This window comes from Phocoena sinus, chromosome 18, assembly GCF_008692025.1.
Source record: "Phocoena sinus isolate mPhoSin1 chromosome 18, mPhoSin1.pri, whole genome shotgun sequence".
Classification (NCBI taxonomy): domain Eukaryota; kingdom Metazoa; phylum Chordata; class Mammalia; order Artiodactyla; family Phocoenidae; genus Phocoena; species Phocoena sinus.
In genome coordinates, this window is record NC_045780.1 from 23,285,435 (window position 1) to 23,303,494 (window position 18,060).

Sequence of the window (18,060 nt, forward strand, 5' to 3'; positions counted from 1 at the left end):
ATGCCCCAGAGCAACTAAGCCTGCACGCCACAACTACTGAGCCTGCGCTCTAGAGCCCGCGAGCCACGACTACTGAAGCCCGTGCGCCTAGAGCCGGTGCTCCGCAACAAGAGAAGCCACCATAGTGAGAAGCCCGTGCGCGACAACAAAGACCCAGTGCAGCCAAAAATAAAAAAATAAATAAATGTATTAAAAGAAAAGGTGAGGCTTCCACGTGCTATGCTCGGTGGGTTCATACACCTAGAGGAGGACACAGCAGCAGTTCCTAACAAGTGATGTACATCTGAATCACCTGTGGAGCACTTTAAAAATGCATATAGTGAGGATTTTCCTCTGGTGATTCCGATTTAGTTGACCTGGGGCATCCTTAGTTGAGATTCACTAGAATGTAACGAGCAAACTATTTCTAATTGACCCAAGGGTTTGGGTCATAAATAGTCTGTTTTAAGGTTAGAGAGGGTGGTGGGAACATGTGTTCCTAATGAGGATGTAGATCTGATCCTTAAGAAAATAGGGAGCCGCGGTAAGTTCTTGAGTAGTGGATGAATATAATTAGAGTTACATTTTAAAAAATAGTTCGTTTATGCATTCATTCTTTCATTTTTTTAATTCTGATATTTATTTCTCACCACCATCGACCAGTCAAACAAGATGCCGAATCTTTTGACTGTTTGTAGGATGAGCTACAAGAAGGAACACCAGCAAAAAGCGTATGGTAGTACATGAAATGTGATGTCATGAGATGGATGAATGGGAAGAGGAGTTGACAGGATTTCCTAATTCAGTGGAAGGGATAAAGAAGGGTGAGAAAGGAATGATGACACCACGTCTTTTGCAAGGTCCCTCTCTTTAAGCAGACCTCCCGGGGCTGGGAAGCAGAGAAGGGGGTGAGAGAATTCAAGTCACTGTGTGCTTTTAGCTCTACTGTTCAGTACAATATCCTATGGGTCTGACAAAGACAAGTAGTGTGGCTCAGTAAGCCCTTGAAAGAGGGATTTAGTCAGAGGCATTATATTTTAAATCCATAAATGATGAGATTCCTGCCAAGCTTCTTTTGAATCAAATAAAGTCCAGAATATGGGGGAAATAGGAATGCTCATTAACGTGATAAGACAGCATTTCTACATGGATGATACAAAATCAAATAGAGTCTTTGTTTTCACTGCTTGTGGAGAATCAAAGCTGGAATCCTTTTGTGGCTCTGTGCTTATAACAACATAGTGCATCTTTTCATCATACTTTCCAGGATAAAAGGGTGTATAGTTTCTCTGAGCAGTGACAGGCATGTTTCCTTGAACAATACCCTGTAAAGGTCACGTTGGAGATTTGAGTCACAAGCCCTGTGACTTAAATTTGAGGCTAAGTTTAAAAATGGTGTGCCCAGAGCTTGCCAATTCCACTAAAAAGCCCTGGTGTCATTTTGGATTACAGTTGAATAGAACAGGACCCAGTGGGATATTGTATCTTTCTTGGTAGCAATACATAGATTTTCTTCTTTGTATCGTTCCCTGGCTATGTCATTACGGTAGATATCTACTTTCACACCAAATCCTGGAAAATAACGTCTAATTTCATGGCCCTATTTTTTTTCTAAAGTAGCTCATTTTCTAGCTTTTCAATTATCATTAGAGGATTTCTGTGAAAGCCTAATTATTTGTGTGTGTTTAGTTATGGTTGATCTTGAATGCTACCTTCCTTACTGAAGCCTAGATTCCCCTCATTCCTGAGAAGGAGGATCGCCAGCCCTTTCAAAGTTTCAGAGCACTTTCTCCCTCACTGACGTCATCACGCTGTGTTCTATAACGGCACTACCACTCCTTCCTAACAATTGATGAGTTCTTACCATGCACCCCTTATTGTGCCAAGCAGTTTGTATGGGTTATCTTACTTAACGCTCACAGCAGCCTACGTGGGAAGTATATCATTTCTGTATTTTGCAGATGAGGAAGCCAAGGTTAAAGAGTTTAAATATCTTGCCCAAGATCATACAGCTAGTTAGTGATGAAGAAGAACCCTAGGCAGTCTGGTCCAGACCCCATCCTTTCAAACATGTATTAGTACCACCTTCTCATAATTTTCGATGTCCAAGTTGCATCTGCTTCCGAAGCAGTAACATGCTTGAGGGAAAGGCTATCTTGCTTTTATCAGTGTTCCTGGAATTTTCTGACATACTGACTGACTCAGAAGTATGAACTATGATATTTGTCTTTCTCTGTCTGGCTTAGAGAAAGACAAATATCATATGATATCACTTATATGTGGAATCTAAAAAAAGGATACAAATGAACTTATTTTTAAAACAGAAATAGACTCACAGACATAGAAAACAAATTTATGGTTACCAGAGAGGAAAGGGGGAGAGGGATAAATTAGGAGTTTAGGATTAAAATACATACACTCCTGGGCTTCCCTGGTGGCGCAACGGTTGAGAGTCCGCCTGCCCATGCAGGGGACACGGGTTCGTGCCCCGGTTCGGGAAGATCCCACATGCCGCGGAGCGGTTAGGCCCGTGAGCCATGGCCGCTGAGCCTGCGTGTCCGGGCAACGGGAGAGGCCACAACAGTGAGAGGCCCACATACCGAAAAAAAAAAAACACAAAAACATACACTACTATATATAAAATAGGTAACCAACAAGGACTTACTGTATAGCACAGGGAACTATACTCAATATCTTGTAATAACCTATAATGGAAGAGAATGTAAAAAAGAATATATATATTTATATACATATATGTATAATTGAATCATGTTGCTATATATCTGAAACTAACACATTATAAATCAACTATATTTCAATAAAAATTTAAAAAATAAAAGAAGTATGCAAAAAGGAAGTGTACAGTAAATAGTGGCTGAGTGAATGTTTGGAAATTACCGTCGAGGTTTTATGGGAAACAGGGTACACATTTAGGCATACCACCTGAAACTTTGTTTTTAAGGGATGTGAGGAAATCAGAAAGCTAGTATGTGAGACTTTAAGAAGAGTTTCTATTCATTTTGTATTCCCGTCATTTAGGTTAGAGTCCATGGTCCAGATATTTTCATTCCCTGTTCTTTGTCAAACTCTTCTTCCTTCTTTTATGCAAAGGTAAACTGGCTCTGTTTGGCTCTGTTCTCTTTTTTTTCTTTCCCCACGTGATAATCCTAGGCTCCAGTTCTGCAGAGCTCTGAAAACTCTATCAGTTGTTCTTCCTTGTTTCTTTATTCATGCCTTAAGCTTTTGTTGCCTAAATTAAAATAAAATTTTTTAAAAGTTACACGTGACCTTCCTGCTTTATCCTTCTCTAGCCTTTCCGAGGAGCTTCCCAAGTATAGTGTGGTTATGACCTAGAAGTTCCAAGGCTCATACAGAAGGCTATGGCATTAAAAGCTGGCACGTTGAGGGGAATTTTGAAGTGATTGATTGGTGGGCAGTGACCCTGAAACATGCCGTAAGAGTGGGTGCTGGGACAGCTGGTGGAGAGTAAGCTGTTGGCAATAGAACAACCCAAAACATGTAGATTTTTGACTAAAAATAAGAACGGAAACCTAGATGGAGCCCTGCCGAGACTTGTCAGCCACCCTTTAGCTGTTAAGATGGATATAGGTACGAGGAGATGCAGTCCTGTCACTCAGAGACATCCACAGAAGATGCAGACTCTATTCCTGGTTGCATCAGGGATGCCATTCCCCTTAGGGAAAGGTGATGTTCTCTTTCACTGGGACGATGAAGGCACTGTGGGTCACATGGAGGCATCAGAGGAAGATGGGCCGTTTGCATTGCTATCTCCTTGATGTCACACAGCACACAAACCTGCCCCGCAACCCATGGGCACCACTGGGTTTCCAAAGAGCTCTCTTCGCATAAGGAGGAAGGTGGGAGAGGAAGTGCACTGCTTAAAGTTGGCTATCTGTATTTCTGTGGGGCCTGACTCAATAAGACAATGTCTGATATAAAACTAAAGCAAACGAGGAGAGGAATTTTCTTGATCTATTTGGTAGTACGTGAGTTACTTTAGTATGCAGCGTTACCTGTTCTCTTGTCAATGATATTTCTGTTTATGAAATATTTTTCTTTTTTTATTGAAGCGTAGTTGATTTACAAAGATGTGTTAGTTTCTGGTGTTGAGCAGTGATTCAGTTGTATATATACTTCTTCAGATTATTTTCCATTATAGTTTTACAACATATTGAATGTCATTCCCTGTGCTATAGTGTAGGTCCTTGTTGTTTATCTATTTTATGTACAGTAGTGTGTATCTGTTGATCCCATACTCCTAATTTATCCCTTCCCTCCCTTTGGTAGCCATAGGTTTGTTTTCTATGTCTGTGAGTCTATTTCTGTTTTGTAAATAAGTTCTTTTGTATCATTTGTTTTAGATTCCACATATAAATGATATCATATGATATTCGTCTTTCTCTGTCGACTGACTTCACTTTTTATGATAATTTCTAGGTCCGTCCATGTTGCTGCAAATGGCATTATTTCATTCTTTTATATGGCTGAGTAATATTCCATAGTATGTATGTGCCACATCTTTTTATCCATTTATCTGTCCAGGGACACTTAGGTTGCTTCCATGTCCTGGCTCTTGTAAATAGTGCTTCTATGAACATTGGGGTGCATGTATCTTTTTGAATTAGAGTTTCCTTATTTTCTGGATACATGCCCAGGAGTGGGATTGCTGGATCATATGGTAACTTTATTTGTAGCTTTTGAAGGAAGCTTCTTACTGTTCTCCACAGTGGCTGCACCAAGTGAAATATTTTTCTAAATCACACAGGCCACAGAGTGAAATGAGGGGGAGAGTCAGCCCTGAGGCCTTTTAGGCTTTGATGCCTGGGCTGTAAACCTGACTTCAGGAATCTGTGCCTTAGCTTTCTTATCTGGAAAATGGGGCCAGTGCCCTCTAATTGCAGGGCCATCGTTCAGATTAAAGAGTCTGTGCCCAGTGCCTCACAGCTGGTGGGTTCTCAGTGAAAAGTAGTGTTCCCGCCTTCATGCTCATACCCTGAGCACCGTCCTTCAACCCTTGTCTGGTTAAATAAGGGGAAAAGCAGAGTTCGCTTAGTTATAAAATACTGGTGGCCTTTAGAAGTTTGTAAACACAATGCTGAAAGATTACCATCCACCCTGTCATTTATGAGTAAGAAGATCTGGGGGTACAAAAGTAATAGCAATTAATACTGTTATCTTAATAATAGCGGTAGGTGCTACTACAGCACTTTCTGACCACAGTGGCTGGTACTGGCAGTCATGGTGCTTTGGACACATCCTAATGGTGTGCTTTTTTTCTCCTTCCAGGAGCATCTGGCATGTCAGAGCTACAGTGTCTTCCATGGGACTTCCTTTGTGAACAGCTTCCGTTTAAAAGAGTTGTGTGAATACCTTGTTTCAGTCAAGTTCCCAAAGAACACATTTGTCCTCTGATCTGCTGGAGGTCTTAAGGTTTGTGTTAATTTTTCCATTTGTCTCACTGAAGTTATTATTAATTTTGAGGGATATTTTTTAAATGGGTACTAGTCATACCCTCTTGCAATAAGGACTGTGGAAGTAGGTTATGCACAGATTGTAATCCTTTGATTTCATTGGGAGATGGATATAAATGAGAAGAAATTTGATATGATCCTTCTCATACTTACTGTTAGATACTCTGTGGGATGTTACAAGGATATTAGAAATAAAATATCCCCCAGGTTGGCTTAAAACAAGTTTTATTTCTGTGTTCATAAATTCTAACTGAACAGATCCAGTACATTTATATTGAGTGTCTACATATATCAGATTTTGTTAAGTACTTTCAATTAGCTAAGACCTCGCTGATAAATTATATTTTGAAACATTGAAAATCAAAACTGCATTTGTCAATACCAACTAGTGTTACCATTATGACATTTTTCAAATTATAAAACCTCAGTAGCCAGAATGTTTTCATCTAGCTCTGCCAAGGGGTCCTCACCCTATGATTGATGAGGATAGAACGGGGATGGTGGTGGTGGTTTAATGTGTGTGCGTTAACAACTCGAAAAATCGCTAACAGTATTGTTGCTCACTTAAAGACAGAGCTTGCTAGCAAAGCAAGCATTTTATTTTGGAAGTGCGTGTTCTGCTTCTGAGATGGTACCAAGTAAACCACTTTTATTCTGAAAGTGCTTTCTGACAAAGACCTACCTAAAGGCTGAAATTAATCCACCCATCTTTCATAGATGGAAAAATGAGCAAGAGAGCAGATAAAGCTTGGCTCACTGAGTGGATAAAAACTAAGTGAAGAGCAAGGGAGAAGGAACAGAGTACTTTCCCTAGAATGACATGTCTTTCCCCACAGACTTTTATTTCATTCGGTTGGACTTTTATTCTGTCCACGGTGACAAATGTTTTCTCCTGTAATGGCCCTCTGCTGTGGGGTTTTTTTTTTAAACTTCTCTTGCTGAGAAATCAAAGTAGATTTCACTGCAGTGCTGGGCTAGATTCCAGTTTTCCCACTGCACCCTTCATTGCTGGGCCCCATGATTGATTCACTTTGAAGGGTGAGGCATGTGGTACATACATATTGGGGGAGAGGACGGATGGGAGGTTGTGTCTCCATCTTTAACTCTCCAGTCTGTCAGCTTGGTAGGATGTTATGGTGTGCAGAGATGTAACAAGTGTCTGACGGGAAAAGAGGTGCTAGAAAGGCCTTGAGAAGTTACCTAAATGTTCTTCCCTAGTCTGCAAATAAGATCCCACTTGAACTGTCCGAAACCAATGAGAAACTATTTGTTTTCAGACCTTTATACCTAGGTATCCACTTTCCTTTTGAATCTTAACATAGATTCTCCTTTCTTAGAAACCTCACTGTCTAGAAAACCTAAGTGTTTCCCGACGTCCTCGCATGGCACTTTATCTCTTCTGTTATGGAGACAGAATATATTGGTCAGAGTCCCCCTGTATCATCATAGACTTAAGTCTCAAGTCATCCTTTTTCTCTTCAGGAGAGAGAAACCCATTTTTCTGAACCGTTCCTGTGAAATTGTACAGTCCACAAATTTATTGATCCCCACAGTTTTGTTCTGAGTCTCTTAAGTTCTCTACATTCCACTTAAGTTTGAGAATACAGACAGGTTGCAGGAACATGAAAAATCATCTATTGTTGTTTCTCAGTGGGGCCGCTATTGACATTTTCAGGGGGATACTTCTCTGTGATGCAGGATCAGCCCATGGATTTGATCAATAGAGAGGTTAGTAGCCCTGCCTTCAAGGAACTAAAGACCAGCAGCACCCCGCCACCCAGGCCCCACTTGACGTGATAACCAAATTCAAACCTCCTTTGCCTGTCCCTGCAGAGGAGGACCCGGATTGCCCAGACCAGAGAGTCGCCGGTGAGAGTTGAGCATGCTGAAATGGGCAGAGTTGAGCAAATGGTGGGGCCGGGCCTGGACCCCAGTTTTTAACTCTGGGTGCCCTTCTCTTCCCCCCTATCATTCTTCAATGCTGGGTCTACACTGGCTTTTCAGCTGTCTAGAAACACACCAACGTGTGTATATGGATACTCTTTTGGAGAACCAGAATTTCTGGTTTGGTGTTTAGGGGAGATCACTGTTGTTTGATGTGGGAACATGGAGAGGAGGAACAGAGTACTTTCAGAAGATAACATCAGAACTCAGTGCAGGGAAACAGGAGAGAGTAGACAGCTCTGGGGACTTACAGAAAAGACAGGGCTCGGACCCCAGAGGAAATAGGACCTAAGTGACTCATCAGCTCAGTCACTGAGAAAGGAAGGAGGGGTAGAGCATCTGAAGTCCAAGGGAAGACTAGAACAGGTCAGTAGCAAAGGAGTAGTTTTTCACTTGCTTTGTATCATGCACCCCAGTGTCAGCTCTCTGCTCCGTGTCACAGGCTTCCTCGGTAGTTCAGGAATCAGTTTGCGGGTAGCTCAAAGGGGCCTTCACTGCAGCTGAAACTCTCTCTCGCATCAGCCCCGATATCCCTCACCCAGCCTCCATCCACATTTCTGCCTTGTCCCTCACTTATCTTTTGGCAGCTGCCCCCATTCCTGCCCCCCATTCTTCATGTCTGCAGAGAATGAGGAAATGACTTGATGCCTTTTATTTCTCTGGATTCTTCCAATATCTCAAGTAAGGCTATCCATTAAAAGGAAAGGACAGGGCTTCGCTGGTGGCGCAGTGGTTGAGAGTCCGCCTGCCGATGCAGGGGACACGGGTTCGTGCCCCGGTCCGGGAAGATCCCACGTGCCGTGGAGCGGCTGGGCCCGTGAGCCATGGCCGCTGAGCCTGCGCGTCCGGAGCCTGTGCTCCGCAACGGGAGAGGCCCGCGTACCGGAAAAAAAAGCAAAAAAAAACACACAGTTATAAGTAGGGGTATCTTGGTTGTTACAGTTACTCTCCTCCTTAGCTTGCACGAAATACACACAGCAGCTACAGAGTTGCACATGGGAACTGAACTAAAGGACTCTTTTTCTTTGCTCTCTAGTAAAATGAAGAATCCTACATGATAAGATTTATCATCTATAAATAGACTACGTTTATGGAGATAGAAATAACATCAAAGGCCTCCCTTATCTTGTGTTGTTTAATTATTTAAAGCTTTATAACTGAGTTCCTGAGCCCAATTTTTCAAACATGGTGACTTTCCTGTCCTCTCTTCTTTGGCGCACGGGACACCAAGTTATATGTGACTTCTCAGAGTTTCTCATTTCCTGAAGTGCTCTATTAGCTCTATAAACATGGAAGAATAAATATTAGCTTTATGAGACCATGTTCCTCTACCAGTTGAAAAATAGCGTACAATAAAAAATACAAGGATGTAATGTTGAAAATTATAGGCCAGTATGCTCTCTTATCGTGGGTATATATCTAATCCTCATGCACAGAGACTGCGTTTTCAGAAAAATATGTGCTGTGTAATACCACTTGTGTCTGTGATGTATTTTCACCCCTCAGGTTTAACAGTATATCTCAAGTGAGTCTTGCCTCACTAGTGAAATGTTTCAGACTTATTTACTACTCTGATTTAAAAGCAAGCAAACAGAGCTCTCCGGATCTTGCTATTAATTCTAAAAATTACATATGATCCAAAGTTAAGATGTTTGTGGCTTCCTTTCTAATTACATTAGAAAATGTCTGATGGCAACTTTGAATCAAGAGGAAGTTTTGTGAGGAGTTTAAAAATAAAAAGTCAATTGTGGTCTTGCACTGCTAGTCAGTACTTTATGTGTGCAAATTGTTATTTCAAAATCCAGACTCTAATTACACATTTTTAGCAGCAGTGAAAATGTAGCATCCATTGACTGTGCCCCTAAAGCTTCACGTTCACACCTCGTAAGGAAGAAAAAGAGTAACCTACATGGATAGTGTGTGAGTTGAAACACTCTTTTAAAACTAGAGGATTAAATATAATTATGTTCAGATAATTCACTTCCTTCTAGAAATGATCATCCATTTGCCAAAAGTGCCAATGATTCATCATATCAAGGACAGTTTCTTCTTCTACATTAACTCTCCATTGTTCCTCTTGCTAAAAACAGAAAATAATCAGCCTTGTGTATTCTGGGCTCAAAAGTAAGAAAATTGGACTTACTGGACTAGCTCCTTCTAATTGCCTAAATTTCTACAGCATTCTTCTTTTAAACAACAAAATTTAAAAATATATTAAATTTTATTATGAAGTAGTTTAAGCCTACAGAAAATAATAGATGTACCTACTGCCATATTTTATTTTAAGATTTTCATTTTTGATGACATTTATTGTTTTCTTTCTAACTTTATAAGCAAAACATACATGTTCATTGCAGACAAATAGAAATGCATAAAAACATAAAGGAAAAATTTGAAATCACCCATAACACCCCCCCCCCCCCCGAGAGAACCTTCATTGTTAGCATTTTTATGCATTTCTTCCCAGTGTTTACACATTTTTACAAATTGAGGTATAATTGACCTACATCACTATGTTAGTTCCAGGTATGCAATATAGTGATTCAATATTTCTGTACATGACAAAATGATCACTATGATATGTCTGGTTATCATCTGTCACCATACAAAGATATCACAGTATATCTACCTGTATCCCCCATACTTTACATTTCATCCCTGTGACTCATTGTTTTTTGTAACTGGGATTTTGTACCTCTTAATCTCCCTCAACTATTGCACTCATCTCCCAATCCCCCTTCTCTCTGGTAACCACCTCTTTGTTACATTCTGTATCTATGAGTCTGTTCTTTTATGTTCATTTATTTGTTTTGGTTTTTAGATTCCACATATACGTGAAACCATACAGCATTTGTCTTTCTCTGTCTGACTTATTTCACTTAGCATAATACCCTCTAGGTCCATCCATGTTGTCACAAATGGCAAGATTTCATTCTTTTTTATGACTGAGTTGTATACCACATCTTTATCCATTTATCTATTGATGGACACTTAGGTTGCTTCCATATCTTGCCTGTTGTAAATAGTGCTGCATTGAACATAGGGGTACATATATCTCTTCAAATCACTGTTTTTGTTTTTGTCAGAATAATGCTCGGAGGTGGAATTGCTGGATAGGATGGTAGTTCTCTTTTTAATTTTTTGAGGAGCCTCCATACTATTTTCCATGGCGGCTGTACCAATTTACATTCTCACCAACAGTTGCCTAGGGTTCCTTTTTCTCCACATCCTCACCAACACTTATTATTTGTTGTCTTTTTGATAATAACCATTCTCACAGGTGTGAGACGATATCTCATTGTGGTTTTAATTTGCATGTCCCTGATGACTAGTAATGTTGAACATTTTTTCATGTGTCCATTGCCATCTATATGTCTTCTTTGAAAAACATGTCTGTTCACGTTCTCTGCCTATTTTTCAATCAGTTGTTTCATTTTTTGATGTTGAGTTGTATGAGTTTTATATATTTGGGATATTAACCCCTTACCAGATATATCACTTGCAAATATCTTCTCCCATTCAATAGCTAGCGGTTTTGTTTTGTTGGTAATTTCCTTCACTGTGCAGAAGTTTTTCCGCTTGATGCAGTCCCGTTTTTTAACTTTTGCTCTTGTTTCCCTTGCCTAAAGAGACATTTCCAGAAAGTTATTACCAAGGCCAGTGTCAAGAGTATACTGCCTATGTTTTCTTCTAGGAGTTTTATGGTGTCAGGTCATTTAAGTTTTTAATAAATTTTGAGTTTATTTTTGTATATGGTGTGAGAAGGTAGTCTAGTTTGATTCTTTTGCATATAGGCGTCCAGTTTTCCCAACACCACTTATTGAAGAGGCTGTCTTATCCCCATTGTGTATTGTTGTTGCCCCCTTTGTCATTGACTAATTGCCCATATAAGTGTATGTTCATTCCTGGGCTCTCTATTCTGTTCCATTTATCTATGTGTATGTTTTTGTGCCAGTACCATACTGTTTTGATGACTGTATCTTTGTAGTATAGCTTGAAATCAGGGAGCTTGATTCCTCCAGCTTTATTGTATGTTTGCTTTCACCAATGAGATTTTTCCTTTTATAGTTTTCGTATTTCTAGGTGTACTCTTTTCTTTTTTGCTTAGAGAAATTCCTTTAACATCTCTTGTAAGGCTGGTTTAGTGGTCCTGGACTCCTTTAGCTTTTGCTTGTCTGTAAAACTCTTTATCTCTCCATCAACTCTGAATTATAGCCTTGCTCAGTAAAGTATTATTAGTTGTGGGTTTTTCCCTTCATCACTTTCAAAATATTGTGCCACTCTCTTCTGACCTGAAGAATTTCTGCTGAAATGTCAGCTGATAGCCTTTGTGAGTTCCCTTGTATGTAACTAGTTGCTTTTATCTTACTGCTTTTAATATTCTCTCTTTATCTGTAATTTTTGCCATTTTAATTCTAATATATCTTGGTGTGGACCTCTTTGGGTTTATCTTGTTTGGTATTCTCTGAGCTTCCTAGACTTGGATATCTGTTTCCTTTCCCAGGTTAGGGAAATTTTCAGATATTATGTCTCCAAATAAGTTCTCTCCTCCTTTCTTTCTCTCTTCTCTTTTTGGGACCCCTATAATGAGAATGTTTTAGTACATTTGATGTTGTCCCAGAGGTCTCTTAACATATCCTCATTTTTTTTTTAAATCCTTTTCTCTTTTTCTGTTCAACTTGAGTGATCTCCACTACTCTGTCTTCCAGTTTGCTGATCCTTTCCTCTGTATCATGTAATCTACTGTTGATTCCTTCTTTTTTATTGCAGTCATGGTATTCTTCAGCTCTGTTTGTCTCTTCTTTATATTTTCTAAGTCTTTGTTAAACTTTTCACTGTGTTCAGCAATTCTTCTCCCAAGTTCCTCAAGCACCTTGAACTCTTTATTGGGTAGATTGCTTATCCTCACTTCACTTAGCCCTTCTGAGATGTTACCTTGTTCCTTCATTTTGAAAATATTCCTCTGTGGTCTTATTTTGCCTGATTATTTGCTTTTATTTCTCTATATTAGGTAGGTCAGTTACATTTACCAATCTAGGAAATTTGGCCTTACATAGGAGACATCGATGCGTCTGAGCTGCACACTCCCCTCTGTTCACTGTAGCTGTATGATCTAGGTATTCCTTCCCCTATGTAGGCTGCATGGGCCCTTCTGTTGTGGTGGGGCTGATTACTGTGTGCTGATGTGACTGGTCTCCAGCCTGGTTGGTTGCCAGGCCCTGCCTAGTACAGAGGCTGCTGGCCACTGGTGGGCGGTGGGGGGCCTGTGTCCCAGTTAGCTGCCTGCATGACCCAGTAAGTCCTGGACCCGGTGCTAGCCTGACTGTGGGTGGGGCTGTGTCCCTGAAAGGCTGGCTACTAGGCCTGGGGCATCCCAGGACTAGTGCTGAAAAGTTGGCGAGTGGGGCCAGGTCTAGGCACTAATAAACTAGAGGGAGGACTCCAAAATGGTGCCTGCCAGCACTAGTGTTCTCATGGTAGACTAAGCTCCTAAAAATGGCTGCCACCAGTGTCTCTGTCACCAGGGTGAGTCCCAGTTGCCTCTTGCCTCTCTGGGAGGCTCTCCAAGATCAGCAAGTGTGTCTGACTCAGACTCCTTTCAAATTATTGCTTCTGCATTGGGTCTCTGCATATGTGTGATTTTGCATGTGCCCTTTAAGAGCAGAGTCTGTTTTCTGTAGCCTTCCGGCTTTCCTGAATACAAGCTCTGCTGGCCTTCAAAGCCAGAAATACTGTGGACTCATCTTCCTGGTGCAAGACCCCCAGGCTTCAGAGCCCAGTGTGGTGCTCAGACTCCTTGCTTCTTGGGGGAAATCTATGCAATTGTGATTATACTCCTATTTGTGGGCCACCTACCTAGAGATGTGGGTCTTGACTATATGGCATCTCCGCCCCTCTTACTGATCTTGTTGTGGCTCCTCCTTTATCTTCAGTTGTAGAAGATCTTTTCTGCTAGACTTTAGATCATTCCCATTGAGAGTTGCTCTGTAAACAGTTGTAATTTTCGTTTCCTGTGGGAGGAGGTGAGCTCAGGGTCTTCCTACTCACCACCTTGGCCACCATCTCCGCTGCCATATTTTAAAATGTTAATACTTCTAAAGTTGCTTCGGATATCTATTTTTTAAAGTGAAAAAAAAATTACCATTCTTTCTATTTACCTATCGCCATAGATACTATAACTTATATAAGATTTTGTATTTCACTCCTTTATATTATATTATATATCTGTTTCTGATTATGTCTGTGTCTGTATATATGGGCTATTATTTTTAAGTTTACATAGATGGATCATACTGAATTTATACCTTTCAATTTGTTTTTCCTCAACAGTTTTGTTTTTTAGCATTATCTGCTAACATATGGACATTTGACTTATTCGTAGTAGTTAATTGTTTTATGTATCTACCTTCTCATAATGGAACATTCACCAGTCTTTTTTTTTTTTTTTTTCTGGACAACCACCTTCCTACACCCATCTCACCATTCACAGTAGACACGTAAACATGTAGGTGTGGGTTTAACGTTTGGTAGTGCAGCACCCTCCCTGCCATTGAATAGGCACTTGAGAAACAGTTATTCTTTAACTCTACTAGAAAAACTTTTATTTCCTTCTTGTCAACAAAGTTTTCTATTTTGTTTTGTTATTACCATTAGATGTGCCTCTGTCCCTTTTCCACTGAATTTTCTGTGAGCAGTTTCTAATGTGGCTTTATTAATTCCATCTAAATCAAGTATATTTATGTGTAAGCAATGAGAAAAGACCAAAGGAATAGAGCAAAGACAAACAAGAGAGAATGAAAGAAGGAAGAAGGGATTACATCTAATTTTTAGCCTCTGAGACTCGATTGGTATTCCTGAGAGATACTTTTTAAAGGACGTTTGCACAGTTTCTTATTCTCCATCACCTCAGAGGTCAGCCAGCTTTGGAGGCCTTTCTCTCCCATTTAACCAATCAAATACTTCCTTTTGTCCCTTGCTTTCATAATAACATAATATAGAAAAATGTGTATTATTTTTTTAAATTTAGATATATTTCAAGATCTATCTCAAGTGTTTTTTTAGATTGTGGTGCCTCAAAAAATGGGAGCTATCAAAAAATCTGTAAATGGATATATATTTGTACTTTTTAGTAGATTTTACCATTGTTTTGCATTTTGCCTGGCATGTGCTAAATAAATATTTGGTGAATGGTTGAATAAATAAACAAAGAAATAAATATTTGTAGAAGTTACAGTAATAAATATTTGTAGAGGTTACATGGTCATTTGACTTAGAGGTATTTTAGTGTTACTAGTAGTCAGCTTTCATCTACTAAAACACTTAACCTCAACATTTAGATCTCCTCTGATTGAAAACTAAAGGTCTAAAAACAAATGAAAGATCACAGTTAACTGAGAGCACCAATTCCCAAAAGTTATTAAAATTAAAGTCTCTATTTAAGGTTACCAGATTATTTAGGGCTCTAAAACAAGTGTCTACTCCCTTAAAATTTTAAGAGCTGTATGTCTGTGTTTAGACTATTCTCAAATTCTGTTTTGTTATTCTAAGAAATTAAACTTTTATTAGTCCATTTTATTTTTGTACATGACAGTGGGCTAAGCCAGTTGACGCCACTAAAAAAGTGAAACTTTGAAAAATTGAAGAGTAAAAGCAATTATTTCTAGAACTGACAGAGCCTTTCCTGGGTTCAATTCTTGCTCCTTGTAATTATTTATTCCTTTCAAGATACTGGAAATTATTAGACTGTAATTGATCTCAGCACTTGCCAAATGTAATTTTCTATATAAAACCATTAGTAAGTATTGAGAATTTCCTTTCGTTTTCCCTTGCAAACAATGCTCTGGTCTTTTCTGAAAGTCAAGTTTATAGGGTTTTTCCCCACCCTTAATCTTTATTTTTGTTGTATTTGATGGAGTTCTACTAAGCTAAGGTGTGCACCAAGTTTAGTTTGTAACTGAGTATAAGTCATCAGAAAATAGGATTTCAGCCAGAAATTCTTGCACACATTACCTCTAGCTGCTCTGCCAAGTGTCACAGTACTATTTAGGCCTCCCCATATGTCTGAAAACAGCAGGAAAATGCTTTTCAATCTTAGCTCACATATGCTTTTAAGTAGAATTTGTTCTGGTAGTACTGATATCCCCAGTATGAGATTATTAGTACTGTTTTCTAATGGTAAAGGTATGCTTTTTTATCAGTATCCGTCATAATGATAGCTCTGCGGATGGCTCTGGGTTCTCATTTGGCATATTTGTTGATAAGAGGGCTAGAGGAGGGAGACCTTCAAGATGGCGGAGGAATAAGATGTGGAGATCACTTTACTCCCCACAAATACATCAGAACTACATATACAGGTGGAACAACTCCTACAGAACACCTACTGAACTCTGGTAGAAGACCTCAGACTTCCCAAAAGGCAAGAAACTCCCCACATACCTGGCCATGTGGCTGACAGGGTCTGGGTGCTCCAGCCACATGTCAGGCCTGTGCCTCTGAGGTGGGAGAGCCAAGTTCAGGACATTGGTCCACCAGAGACCTCCCTGCTCCACATAATATGAAACGGCAAAAGCTCTCCCAGAGACCTCCATCTAAACGCTAAGACCCAGCTCCACTCAACGACCTCAAGCTACAGTGCTGGATATCCTATGCCAAACAACTAGCAAGACAGGAACACAACCACACCCATTAGCAGAGAGGCTGCCTAAAACCATAATAAGGTTACAGTCACCCCAAAACACACCACCAGATGTGGTCCTCCACACCAGAACACAGGCACCAGTCCCCTCCACCAGCAAGCCTACACAACCCACTGAACCAACCTTAGCCACTGGGGGCAGAGGCCAAAAACAATGGGAACTGTGAACCTGCAGCCTGTGAAAAGGAGAACCCAAGCACGGTAAGTTAAGCAAAATGAGAAGACAGAGAAACACACAGCAGATGAAGGACCAAGGTAAAAACCCACCAGAGCAAACAAATGAACAGGAAATAGGCAGTCTACCTGAAAAAGAATTCAGAATAATGATAGTAAAGATGATCCAAAATCTTAGAAATAGAAAGGAGAAAATACAAGAAACGTTTAACAAGGACCTAGAAGAATTAAGAGCAAACAAACAATGATGAACAACACAATAAGTGAAATGAAAAATTCTCTACAAGAAATCAATAGCAGAATAACTGAGGCAGAAAAACGGATAAATGACCTGGAAGATAACATAGTGGAAATAACTACCGCAGAGCAGAATGAAGAAAAAAGAATGGAAAGAATTCAGGACAGTCTCAGAGACCTCGGGGACAACATTAAATGCACCAACATTCGAATTATGGGGGTCCCAGAAGAAGAAGAGAAGAAGAAGGGGACTGAGAAAATATTTGAAAAGATTATAGTTGAAAACTTCCCTAATATGGGAAAGCAAATAGTCAATCAAGTCCAGGAAGCACAGAGAGTCCCATACAGCATAAATCAAAGGAGAAACACGACAAGACACATATTAATCAAACTATCAAAAATTAAATACAAAGAAAAAATATTAAAAACAGCAAGGGGAAAGCAACAAATAACGTAAAACGGAAGCCCCATAAGGTTAACGGCTGATCTTCCAGCAGGAAATGGGCAAGCCAGAAGGGAGTGGCAGGACATATTTAAAGTGATGCAAGGGAAAAACCTACAACCAAGATTACTCTACCCAGCAACAGTCTCATTCAGATTCAATGGAGAAATTAAAACCTTTACAGACAAGCAAAAGTTAAGAGAATTCAGTACCACCCAACCAGCTTTACAACAAATGCTAAAGGAACTTCTCTAGACAGGAAACACAAGGGAAGGAAAAGACCTACAATAACAACCCAAAACAATTAAGAAAATCGTAATAGGAACATACATATCAATAATTACTTTAAATGTAAATGGATTAAATGCTCCAGCCAAAAGACATAGACTGGCTGAATGGATACAAAAGAAGACCCGTATATATGCTGTCTACAAGAGACCCACCTCAGACCTAGGGACACATGCAGACTGAAAGTGAGAGGATTGAAAAAGGTATTCCATGCAAATGGAGATCAAAAGAAAGCTGGAGTAGCAATGCTCATATCAGATACAATAGACTTTAAAATAAAGACTATTACAAGAGACAAGGAAGGCCACTACATCATGATCAAGGGATCAATCCAAGAAGAAGATATAACAATTGTAAATATTTAGGCACCCAACCTAGGAGCACCTCAATACATAAGGCAAATGCTAACAGCCGTTAAAGGGGAAATCAACAGTAACACAATCATAGTAGGGGACTTTAACACCTCACTTTCACCAATGGACAGATTATCTAAAATGCAAATAAATAAGGAAACACAATCTTTAAATGATACATTAAATGAGATGGACTTAATTGATATTTATAGGACATTCCATCCAAAAACAGCAGATTACACTTTCTTCTCAAGTGCTCATGGAACATTCTCTAGGATAGATCATATCTTGGGTCACAAATCAAGCCTTGGCACATTTAAGAAAATTGAAATCGTATCAAGTATCTTTTTCTACCACAACGCTATGAGACTGGATATCAATTACAGGAAAAAAATCTGTAAAAGACAAAACAAATGCATGGAGGCTAAGCAGTACACTATTAAATAACCAAGAGGT

The 18,060-nt window shown here is 39.7% G+C and overlaps 1 protein-coding gene across 6 annotated transcripts in view; it reads left to right on the top strand.

Annotated features, from left to right (window-relative positions):
- ENOX1 (ecto-NOX disulfide-thiol exchanger 1) overlaps positions 1-18,060 on the top strand; it is a 622,833-nt gene that overhangs the window by 314,137 nt on the left and 290,636 nt on the right. For all 6 annotated transcript variants that reach the window (XM_032611636.1, XM_032611631.1, XM_032611635.1 and 3 more), the window contains exon 4: positions 5,287-5,430. The gene's annotated coding sequence lies outside the window, so the exon portion shown is untranslated. The remainder of the gene's footprint in view (positions 1-5,286; positions 5,431-18,060) is intronic.